The sequence below is a fragment of the Mytilus californianus genome, unplaced genomic scaffold, assembly GCF_021869535.1.
Source record: "Mytilus californianus isolate M0D057914Y unplaced genomic scaffold, xbMytCali1.0.p SCAF_5, whole genome shotgun sequence".
Classification (NCBI taxonomy): Eukaryota; Metazoa; Mollusca; class Bivalvia; order Mytilida; family Mytilidae; genus Mytilus; species Mytilus californianus.
In genome coordinates this window covers 36,626,505-36,635,495 of record NW_026262701.1, presented here as the reverse complement: position 1 = coordinate 36,635,495, position 8,991 = coordinate 36,626,505, and the positions used below count along the sequence as shown (strand labels likewise).

At 31.1% G+C, this 8,991-nt stretch overlaps 1 long non-coding RNA gene across 1 annotated transcript; it reads left to right on the top strand.

Moving 5' to 3' along the window:
* Nucleotides 1–529: 529 nt before the first annotated feature.
* On the top strand, nt 530–4,437 carry LOC127701760 (uncharacterized). The gene is made up of 4 exons (XR_007982212.1): nt 530–642; nt 1,635–1,661; nt 2,826–2,937; nt 3,733–4,437. It is a non-coding gene; the product is annotated as an uncharacterized LOC127701760 (long non-coding RNA).
* The last annotated feature ends 4,554 nt before the right edge of the window (nt 4,438–8,991 follow it).

Sequence of the window (8,991 nt, the reverse complement as noted above, 5' to 3'; positions counted from 1 at the left end):
CTAAAGTGCTAAAGAAAAAGAGCCAAAAGAAGGCTTTCTTTTAATGCCATGGTTCTATATGTTTAAAACAAATGTTTCGTTTTTATTCAATCCATATCAGTATTTTGGGGTGTAAGGCTAGATATGTTTTATCAACGTTTAGTTTTCAAAATTTGATCTTCTAGGTGATTTGCTTTCGATTCCGACACTTTGATGTGAGCATATTTTCCATCCCCGGCCTTTATGTCTAAAGAATACCCCCTGTGCTACGGTCCTCAACATCCGGTCAGACTATCAGTGTTTTAGCAGCAGCACTGATCAAATGGTTCTTATCATAAGATATAATTCTGTTTTCAATGTACAACTTGTTGGACGACGCTCATCGGATACTTTATGATAGGATGTTGTTAACCAGAAAAATAACATCGGCTTAAAACAAAACGGAAAACTTGAGAGAGTTTATCCTTTCAAATTGTGAAGTAATGGCGAGAAAATATTCTTTCAAAAGATGCTAAAGGTGTTTCGCGTCGTTTCGGGTCGTCAAATTTATTGTATTGCCTACGTAAAATAACACAATATAAGGTTTCAGGAAGTATAGAAGAATTTGTGTTGATATAAATTTTTGTATAAGCCGTTTATTACAACAAACATTGATAAATAAAGGTAAGTCATCTGCGTTAAAAGATGAAATTGACATAAATTAAAATGTATAATAAAGAGACTGGAAAAACACAACTTCATATTTGTTTAGATTATTCTTTCTTGTTATATACAGTTCTCGTTAACAGTATCTCCCTTGTTACCGGTTAGTTGAATATTGGATTACTACATCAGGAAAACTTTACATTCGAAAGATTTGGTTGTACGTTTTAGATCCCCTTTATTCATTTGGTTCATCACGTTTTCGGTATTTATACATCTTGGCTTTCAAATATTATGGTTTCAGCGTTCCCGATGAAGGTAGTACAGAAAGTCGCTTAGGACGAACGAAATTGATAAGCTTTTATTACGTTTTCTAGCACTGGGTCGATACCGCTCTTGGTGGAATATTAATCCCTGAGGGTGTCATCAGCTCCGAAGTCAGTATTTTGGTACTGACATGATTTATAACAAACCTTTCTTAAATTCTCATTAGGTAAATTATTCTTTTTACTTTTCCAGCTCCCGCAGTCGAAGTTGACCTTAGATGATTTGGTTGTTCCTTTTAGACCCACTTAAGTCAACAACTTAACTCAAAAGTTGGTGGTTAATGTGCTCTGTTGTACTGTTTAGCATTCTGTTGTACTGTTTAGCATTCTGTTAACCTTTTATATTTTATTTATATTCAGATCACATTAACTTGTCCTGATCGCATACACTGTTTGTCATTCGACTTATGAAATATCAGTTTTCGACTTAAAGTTTGAATGTCCCTTTTGTATCTTTCGTCTCTCTTTGACGTTAAAAAGCAACCAATCTATGCATTACTCGTTTATAGACGATCACTGTGGGTTCTGTTTTAATTCTACACTCAATCTGTAATCAATCAATTTTAACAAATCCCATTCTTAACAGACACAATCTATTGGGTTTAACACATTGTGTATGAAGGTTAATAAGTTACAGATTAGCTATTATTCACTGTTACGTTATAAATATATTTAGCTTTTTTTCAGAATGGGAGAAAGTGTTCCATTATTTGTGTAAGTATGAAAATTATAATATCGAATATTCTTACAGTATATACAAATAATTGTGTTTGAAATGGGAAAATGTGCTATCATTTAAATGGATAGGTAGCGATTTAAAGATATTAAAGGTATTTCATTAAAATATAAAAAAGTTGTAAAATGAAGACCGACATTTCAAAGAAGACGCATAAAACAAACTACATATTTGAATAACAATTCACAAACGGCATGCTAAGTACTTATACAAAACGTAATATAAATGTGAGATATCATCTGTTATTGAAACGGTTAGACTTTTGCTACAAAAACTTGTACATAATAACTAAGAAGTAGAGGATTTGGAAAGGATAACCAATTAGCTACATCAGTTGCGAGTGGATTATTCCATCCGAATCCATACTTCTTATACAATTCTTTTATTTAAACCATTTCGTTTCAAAAAGCTTGTTTAAGTTTGACCATAAACCAAGGAATTATATAATGGTAAGAAAGATTAGAATGGTTCACATATTAAAGAAAGTTTGAATCCGACAACCGGAGATATACAATATTCTTATCGCAGGGAATGTAATGTATTTTATTTTCCATCATATAGTTGTAATTTTGTTCTTTTAACAGTAAAAGACTTTATTAAAATTCTACGTAAGCACACTTGATCGAGTGGTTGCTTGCACGGACCGAAAGCTATGCATGATTGTTATAGAAGAAAACACGTGCAAGTTCTAACCATATGTTTACGTTCGCTTAAGAGATGTCAAACCAATTAGTAAGTTAAATGTAAAATGATTAATTGATTAATTGTTACTAATTTTAAAGGTTAGAATGTGTTGAAAAATAATCCACAGTAAGAAAATAAATTAAAGTCCGAGAAATAAGTTGACAATTCCAATCATATAGTATATTGAAGGAAAAGATATGTAATTGTTACCTATATTTAATTACGACAGAAGCTTATATAAAGAATGTTCACAATTTAATCAAATATATATATATATTTATCAAAATGATAATCCCCAAGAAATGAAAAAGGCCACATTCACAAATCGTTTTAAGATCAAAATCAAAATCAGGGCATATACGGAACAGCCAAAGCTATCCATGCAAAACAACCCCTGAGGGAGCTGTAACCTTCGTTAAAGTGATTTATATACTTTATATGTCTATGTATTTTTCCAGGATACTTCCTATACTTCTTGTCGTAAAAATAATGTTCTGGGTAGCTGTTTGTTATTGGTGTTCAAATAGATCCAGAAGTTCACAAGGCACAATTATTCAACGAACAACAGCGGTAAGTGTATTGGTGAAATATCTAAAATAACATTCAAATATAACATTTCTAATTCATGACAAAATGTACTAAATATAAACAAAAACTTCAAGTCCTTAAGTTTCATGCACAGTAGAAATACCTCATTGTAAATATTTACATTTGTAAATTTATCCTGCAACTTTTGTGTGTTCGAAAAAATTTGTTATATATATTTTTTTTTAGCATTTATCAAATGTTTAAAGCTATCTAAGCAAACGTTGACCTTAGATGGATTTGGCTGTTATTTTTACTTCACTTTTGGTCATATAGCTCTTCAACTGTTTTGGTTCATACTTTTACTTTGATAACTGTTTTACTTTGATACATGCATATATGTCATCCCTTTTTAGTTTTACTACTAAACAAATTTGAAATTTAAACGATTCAGAAATGAAATCCAATATTAAGTACAAAATATATGTGTAAATAGTGACCGACTACAGTTTATTTTAAATAAACAGTAATGCACCTTCAACAATTTTCTTTATGTTCGATCGTATTATAATGTATGTATTTGAATATATATATATTCTGCATCTGCATGTTTAAAGCAATTGGTATCATAAGTAATGACTTAAAATCATTTTACAATGCAAATGTTTTATAGTTAACATTCAAATTGTTGATGAATATTATTGCTAATATGTCTGCCAGTTAACCATACCGTACGAATGAAGTTAACCAGCATTAATTTCAAAAGCGATTAGAAGGTCAGCAAAGACACGCATTTAAGTTCTCTTTTCAATGTGAGTTATACAAATGCATTTTTATCAGATTCGAGGGCCAGTTGAAAATGGTACTACTGGTATAGAAAACCCTGGATATATGCAGCAGCCTCCAGCTTATACCGACGAAACCGGTCCAAACTCAACACAAGCCTCGGTACCACCATCATACGATCTAATCACCAAGTCACCGTGCTTTGCAGAACAGTATGATCAGGATACACCGCGTTATTAGTGTATTTAAGTTTGATGAATACGACTGTTGCTACTTGTTTTCATTACTTACCATCCACCTTTATTCAATTGCTTTTGCTTTTAAATAATGTATTGTTATAATATGTCATCATTAATATTTGTAGTTTCTATTTAACAATCATGAAACAAAGTAATACTCTACACATAATGATTTTTTTATATATATTTTAGGGAATAAGATGAACATAAATTGACCATTAATTTTGTTTAAAGCATTAATTCTTTTGTGTGCAGCTTTAAAGTTTCAATGAACATATGTTACATACAGAATTGACATAAAGATTATTGAAAGAAAATAGAAAGAATATTACATAAATAAATACTGATTTGAAAATAAAATGAAAAAGAAACAATGTATTTAATATTGTATTTGAATTTGCAATTGATATTTATTTACTCTACATACCATTTCAATATTAAATTTTATCAATTATCAATATTGTCAGAAATGCGGTATTGAAACATGTTCTCTACATAAATGTGTACAAACACAAACTTACATATGTCTCATATATGCCAACTACAAGTGTCAACCATTATGAGTTATTCCCTTATCATTTTTGTAAGACATAAACTCATCCGATACATTCATAATGATAAATTTCACCAATAGCAAAAGAAATATGATACAGAATAACTTACTTGTATTAATTTGTACGTTTATAAATCAGACATGTTTGTATTATGATAGGGGTATACATGTTAACCTGTTCATTTTCTAATATCATTTAAACTCCTCTTAAATTTATCTAATCGTTAACTTTAAGGCATGTAATATGAATTCATGTCAACATGTAAAATATCTTATATAAAAAGCATTTGTACATTGTAAAAGCATCAACACCACATTTATAATTTTACTTGAATATTTTGTTCTGAACATATTTTTCATACAAATTTAAAAGCAAAAATCCTTTCAATTTTACTTTTAAGATGTTTGTACTTAAGCCGTGTCTTTGTTGAACAATACCTAACTTTTTATTTCGGCAATCACAGATTCGAAGGATACTGTTTAAAAATAATTTAGATTGCCATACTGCAATATTCATCGTAACGAAAAAGTTTTCCTTGTAGGGTTGAGACTTAAACACAGATTTGTTTTTCATTATTATCTAAGATAATATTTTTCTTTTAAACGAAACAGTTCTCTGTGTAGGATTAAGACTTCTACAGACAAAATATTTTTCAAGGGTATGTTATTTTATTCTAACACTGATAATAATCAGGTTTTCTATCATTAATAATTAAGATAATATTTTCTTTTTAAAGCATAAAGTGTATTTTCTGCCCGAGTAAGACAAATTATTATCATACGAAAAAGGACGTGTTAGGTCAAACATATAAAACAGCAACCAATAAAGCTAGAAATCATTTTCAAGTAAAAAAATAGTGTTAAATGGATAGTTGTCTCATTGGCAATCATACTAAATTTCCTTATTTTTTTATATTTCGATATGCTGTTTGAAAATAATTTGAATTTCCATACTGCAATATTCAATTTAGCGAAAAAGTCTTTCTCCGTACGGTTGAGACTTCAACAGACAAAATATTTCTTCAGGTTTATGTCATAGTATCTGATGTTTCGTCACGTGTTAAATTATTCTAACACTGATAATTATCAGATTGTTTTTTTCATTATTGATGAAGATAATATTTGTCTTTTTAAGGCATACAATTGTTGAAGGCCGAACGGTGATCGTTAGTTGTAAACTTCTATGTCATTGGGTCTCTGGTGGAGACATGTCTCATCGGTAATCATACAACATCTTTTTAAGCTCTAACTCGCTCCAAGGCTATGAACAAGTTGTGATTGAATTAAACATACATTACCAGAGACCTTTCCTCAACTAACCTCACATTTCTCACAGGGGGAAAAACCAAAGATATGAACATATATTTGATTTGACATTGGACAGACACGATAGAGAGTAATAACGTACATTGGAAATGTCCCAAATAGGAGTTTTACTTCCCAATTCCGGCATTAAAAAACGACAAAAAATCAACGCTATAAGTATGCCACGAGAAAGAATGCTTGAATTCAAGAATGCTATATTGTAGTTTTTGCAATATTTTAGTTTGTTCTATAAATTCATAAAGAATGTATTCATGAGGGTAAAAGGTATGGATACTGCATGTTGTAAATAAAATGACTATTCTAATGTTTAAAACCTAATTAACATTACGCCATCGATAACTCAAAGTTCGATTAATAAAATTTGAAAGTTACCTGTTTATTCGTTATAGAAGCTTAACTTTAATGGTATAGGCTATGTCTGCATTGTCAGATAGGCCCAAGTGCAGATAGGAAATTGACGAAATATGAACTTTGAATGTACCAATCGGTACGAGTAAATGCAAATGTATGTCTTGCTGTAACTTATAACTGCTATTTAATTAACACATTTTTATAGCGGTTTGTATGATTGTTTAAGACAATAAATATTAAAAAATGTTTTATTGATTTTACCATTAAAAGGACATTTTTGAAAATCTCTCTGCATTTTAAAACAGAATAATTTGGATGTGCTGAACTCCCTTATTAATAATACTTTGTCGAATTATATGTTCAAATCGTACAGCAGATATATGATTTGTATTTTCGTAGGAACTACTTAATGCTACTTCTTGCACGCTTCTCTCTGTTTTTATAGATTCAAAAGAGGGTTATCCAAAAAGTAAATAGAAAGTTGGCGTTATGTTTAAATTTCAACTCTCTTTCTATAGCTCCTGAAATTTTTAAGTATTCATACATTCATTGCATTTAATTCTTTAACTTTGACAGTTAAGGAAGTTATTTCTAGCTTCGGACACACGGAAGACAAGCGGAAGATATCAAACGGGATATTTAAATACATAAATCAATGGAAAATTAACAACGCGAGACAATAAAAAAAAATAAACAACGAAAAAAGACCAAAAGACAAACATTAGTAAACAAAAAACAACATAGAAAACTAAGATCAAAAGAAAAAAAAAAAAAAAAGCCGGACTGATCTCAGGTGCTCCGAAAGGGTAAGAAAATTCTTTTCCAAATGTGGCTGCCGGCATGTTGCTCATCTGATTTCAAACTCGGTGATAAATACTAATTCGGGGATATCATATTTGAGGAAAAGACGGACGAAATTCTGTTAATGACTATTGGAACACATCCGTCGTCATCCGTTAAACAGATAAGGTATTTCATGGTTAACCAACTCGTGATGTGGTTCGAAACATTTTCGAAGGGATGACTTCAACTTCACTGCTTGGAACCTATGTTTAAATAGCTTTTTTGTAAGCAGAAACCTTCTATCAAGGAAATCATGATAGGAAATATTGGAATATCATCTCAACTGGTAGATATATACTTCATATGTAGGTACTGCCAGAATGTTACTAGATAGAAATGGAAAGTTCATAATTGGGAATCTTAAATCATCCATATATTTGTATTCTTTTGTTCTTAACCGACCCTCATTGTCAACTTTTAGATGTAAGTCAAGATATAAGGCAGACTTAACTGTATCTGTTGTATTCTTTATTTCAAGTTCGATGGGATGGATGCGTTCAACTTTGAACTATTCAGTCAGAGGACATCATCTTTATAGCAGAACATGACGTTAAAGGATAAGGCTAGCTTTCCATTTCGCCTTAGAAGCTCCTGTATGAAGTTTGCCAAATACAAAAATGGAACGCGTCTGAGGAAGAGCGGCACAGCTGGTTCCCATGCAAATGCAGATTGTCTTTGAAAAAAACATGTTGATTTTTATCAAGCAGTTGATGTAATGTGATTTACACTCAAAAACGATGTTGTTTAGTGCTTTATCTGCTGGGACAACAACATATTTGTCATAGAGGACAGACAGGTGGTTAGCACTGTTTGGGTCTTTGAAGATCGATGTATCATGTGTTTTCATAAGCCCATTAATTCTTTTAATTCTAATGTGTATCCATGACCTCATTGCCATAATCTTCGTCATTTTGTCTCTGATGAAGAGTTTTCTCATTGCTAATCATGCTACATCTTTTTTACTTTTATAGCACATGTGCAGTTGGTAGTTTTTTACTTGAAGTCAATAATGAGATCCTGCAACACGTGTATGTAATTGAAAATTTTATTCGCAACTTGTTTGGTATAAATAAACGAGTTAATAGGTACTGACTGATCTTTTAAATATGCAGGTATTTTTAATTGAACTGATAATGATTAAGGATATTGCCTAAGCTGAAGGCATCGAGACCTTTCTCGCGAACGGGTCCTTAATTATATTATTGTTTGTATTGGTTTGAATGAGGATTTGTAACAGTTGTTTCCAAACATTGTTGTACTGAGAATGAAGTTTTGAAATTCGCAGTGAATAAAGCTTCGTGCGAATGTGATGTATACCTAACGGCTTCTGTATACCGTATATCGGGTTTTTTTCACGTCGGATTTTTTTCGCGATTTGATGACCGAATGGGAAAGTAAAATTTTCACTGTGTATTATTTTCACTGATTTGGAAAAAATCAACGTGGTATACTAAGATATAAACAACATAAACTTGATTGACTGACAGAGAATCGACAACAAATAAATACGAGTACTACATACTAAAATACACATAACTCGAAGAACATTCAAAGAAAGTAAATTATGTACAAAGCAGCAGATAGTATTGCAAATCATTTTCACAGCAAATTTATGCAAAACATCCGTGCAAAAGTGATTTATTTTCATTTATTTTACATTATGTGCAAAATGCTTATATTTTAACAAAAATCATTAAATCGTCGTTTATTAGAAGAGAAGCGAAAGATACCAATAGGACATTCAAACTCATAACTCGGAAATAAACTGACAAAGCCATGGTTAAAAAGAAAAATACAAACAAACAAACAACAGTACACAAAACACAACATAGATAACTAAAGACTGAGCAACACGAACCCCACAAAAAACTGGGGGTGATCTCAGGTGCTCCGGAAGGGTAAGCAGATCCTGTTCCACATGTGGCACATTAATATTATTAATATTTGTGAACATGTCAATGATTGTACTTTTGTCAAAAGGTATGATAAGCCAATTCAATT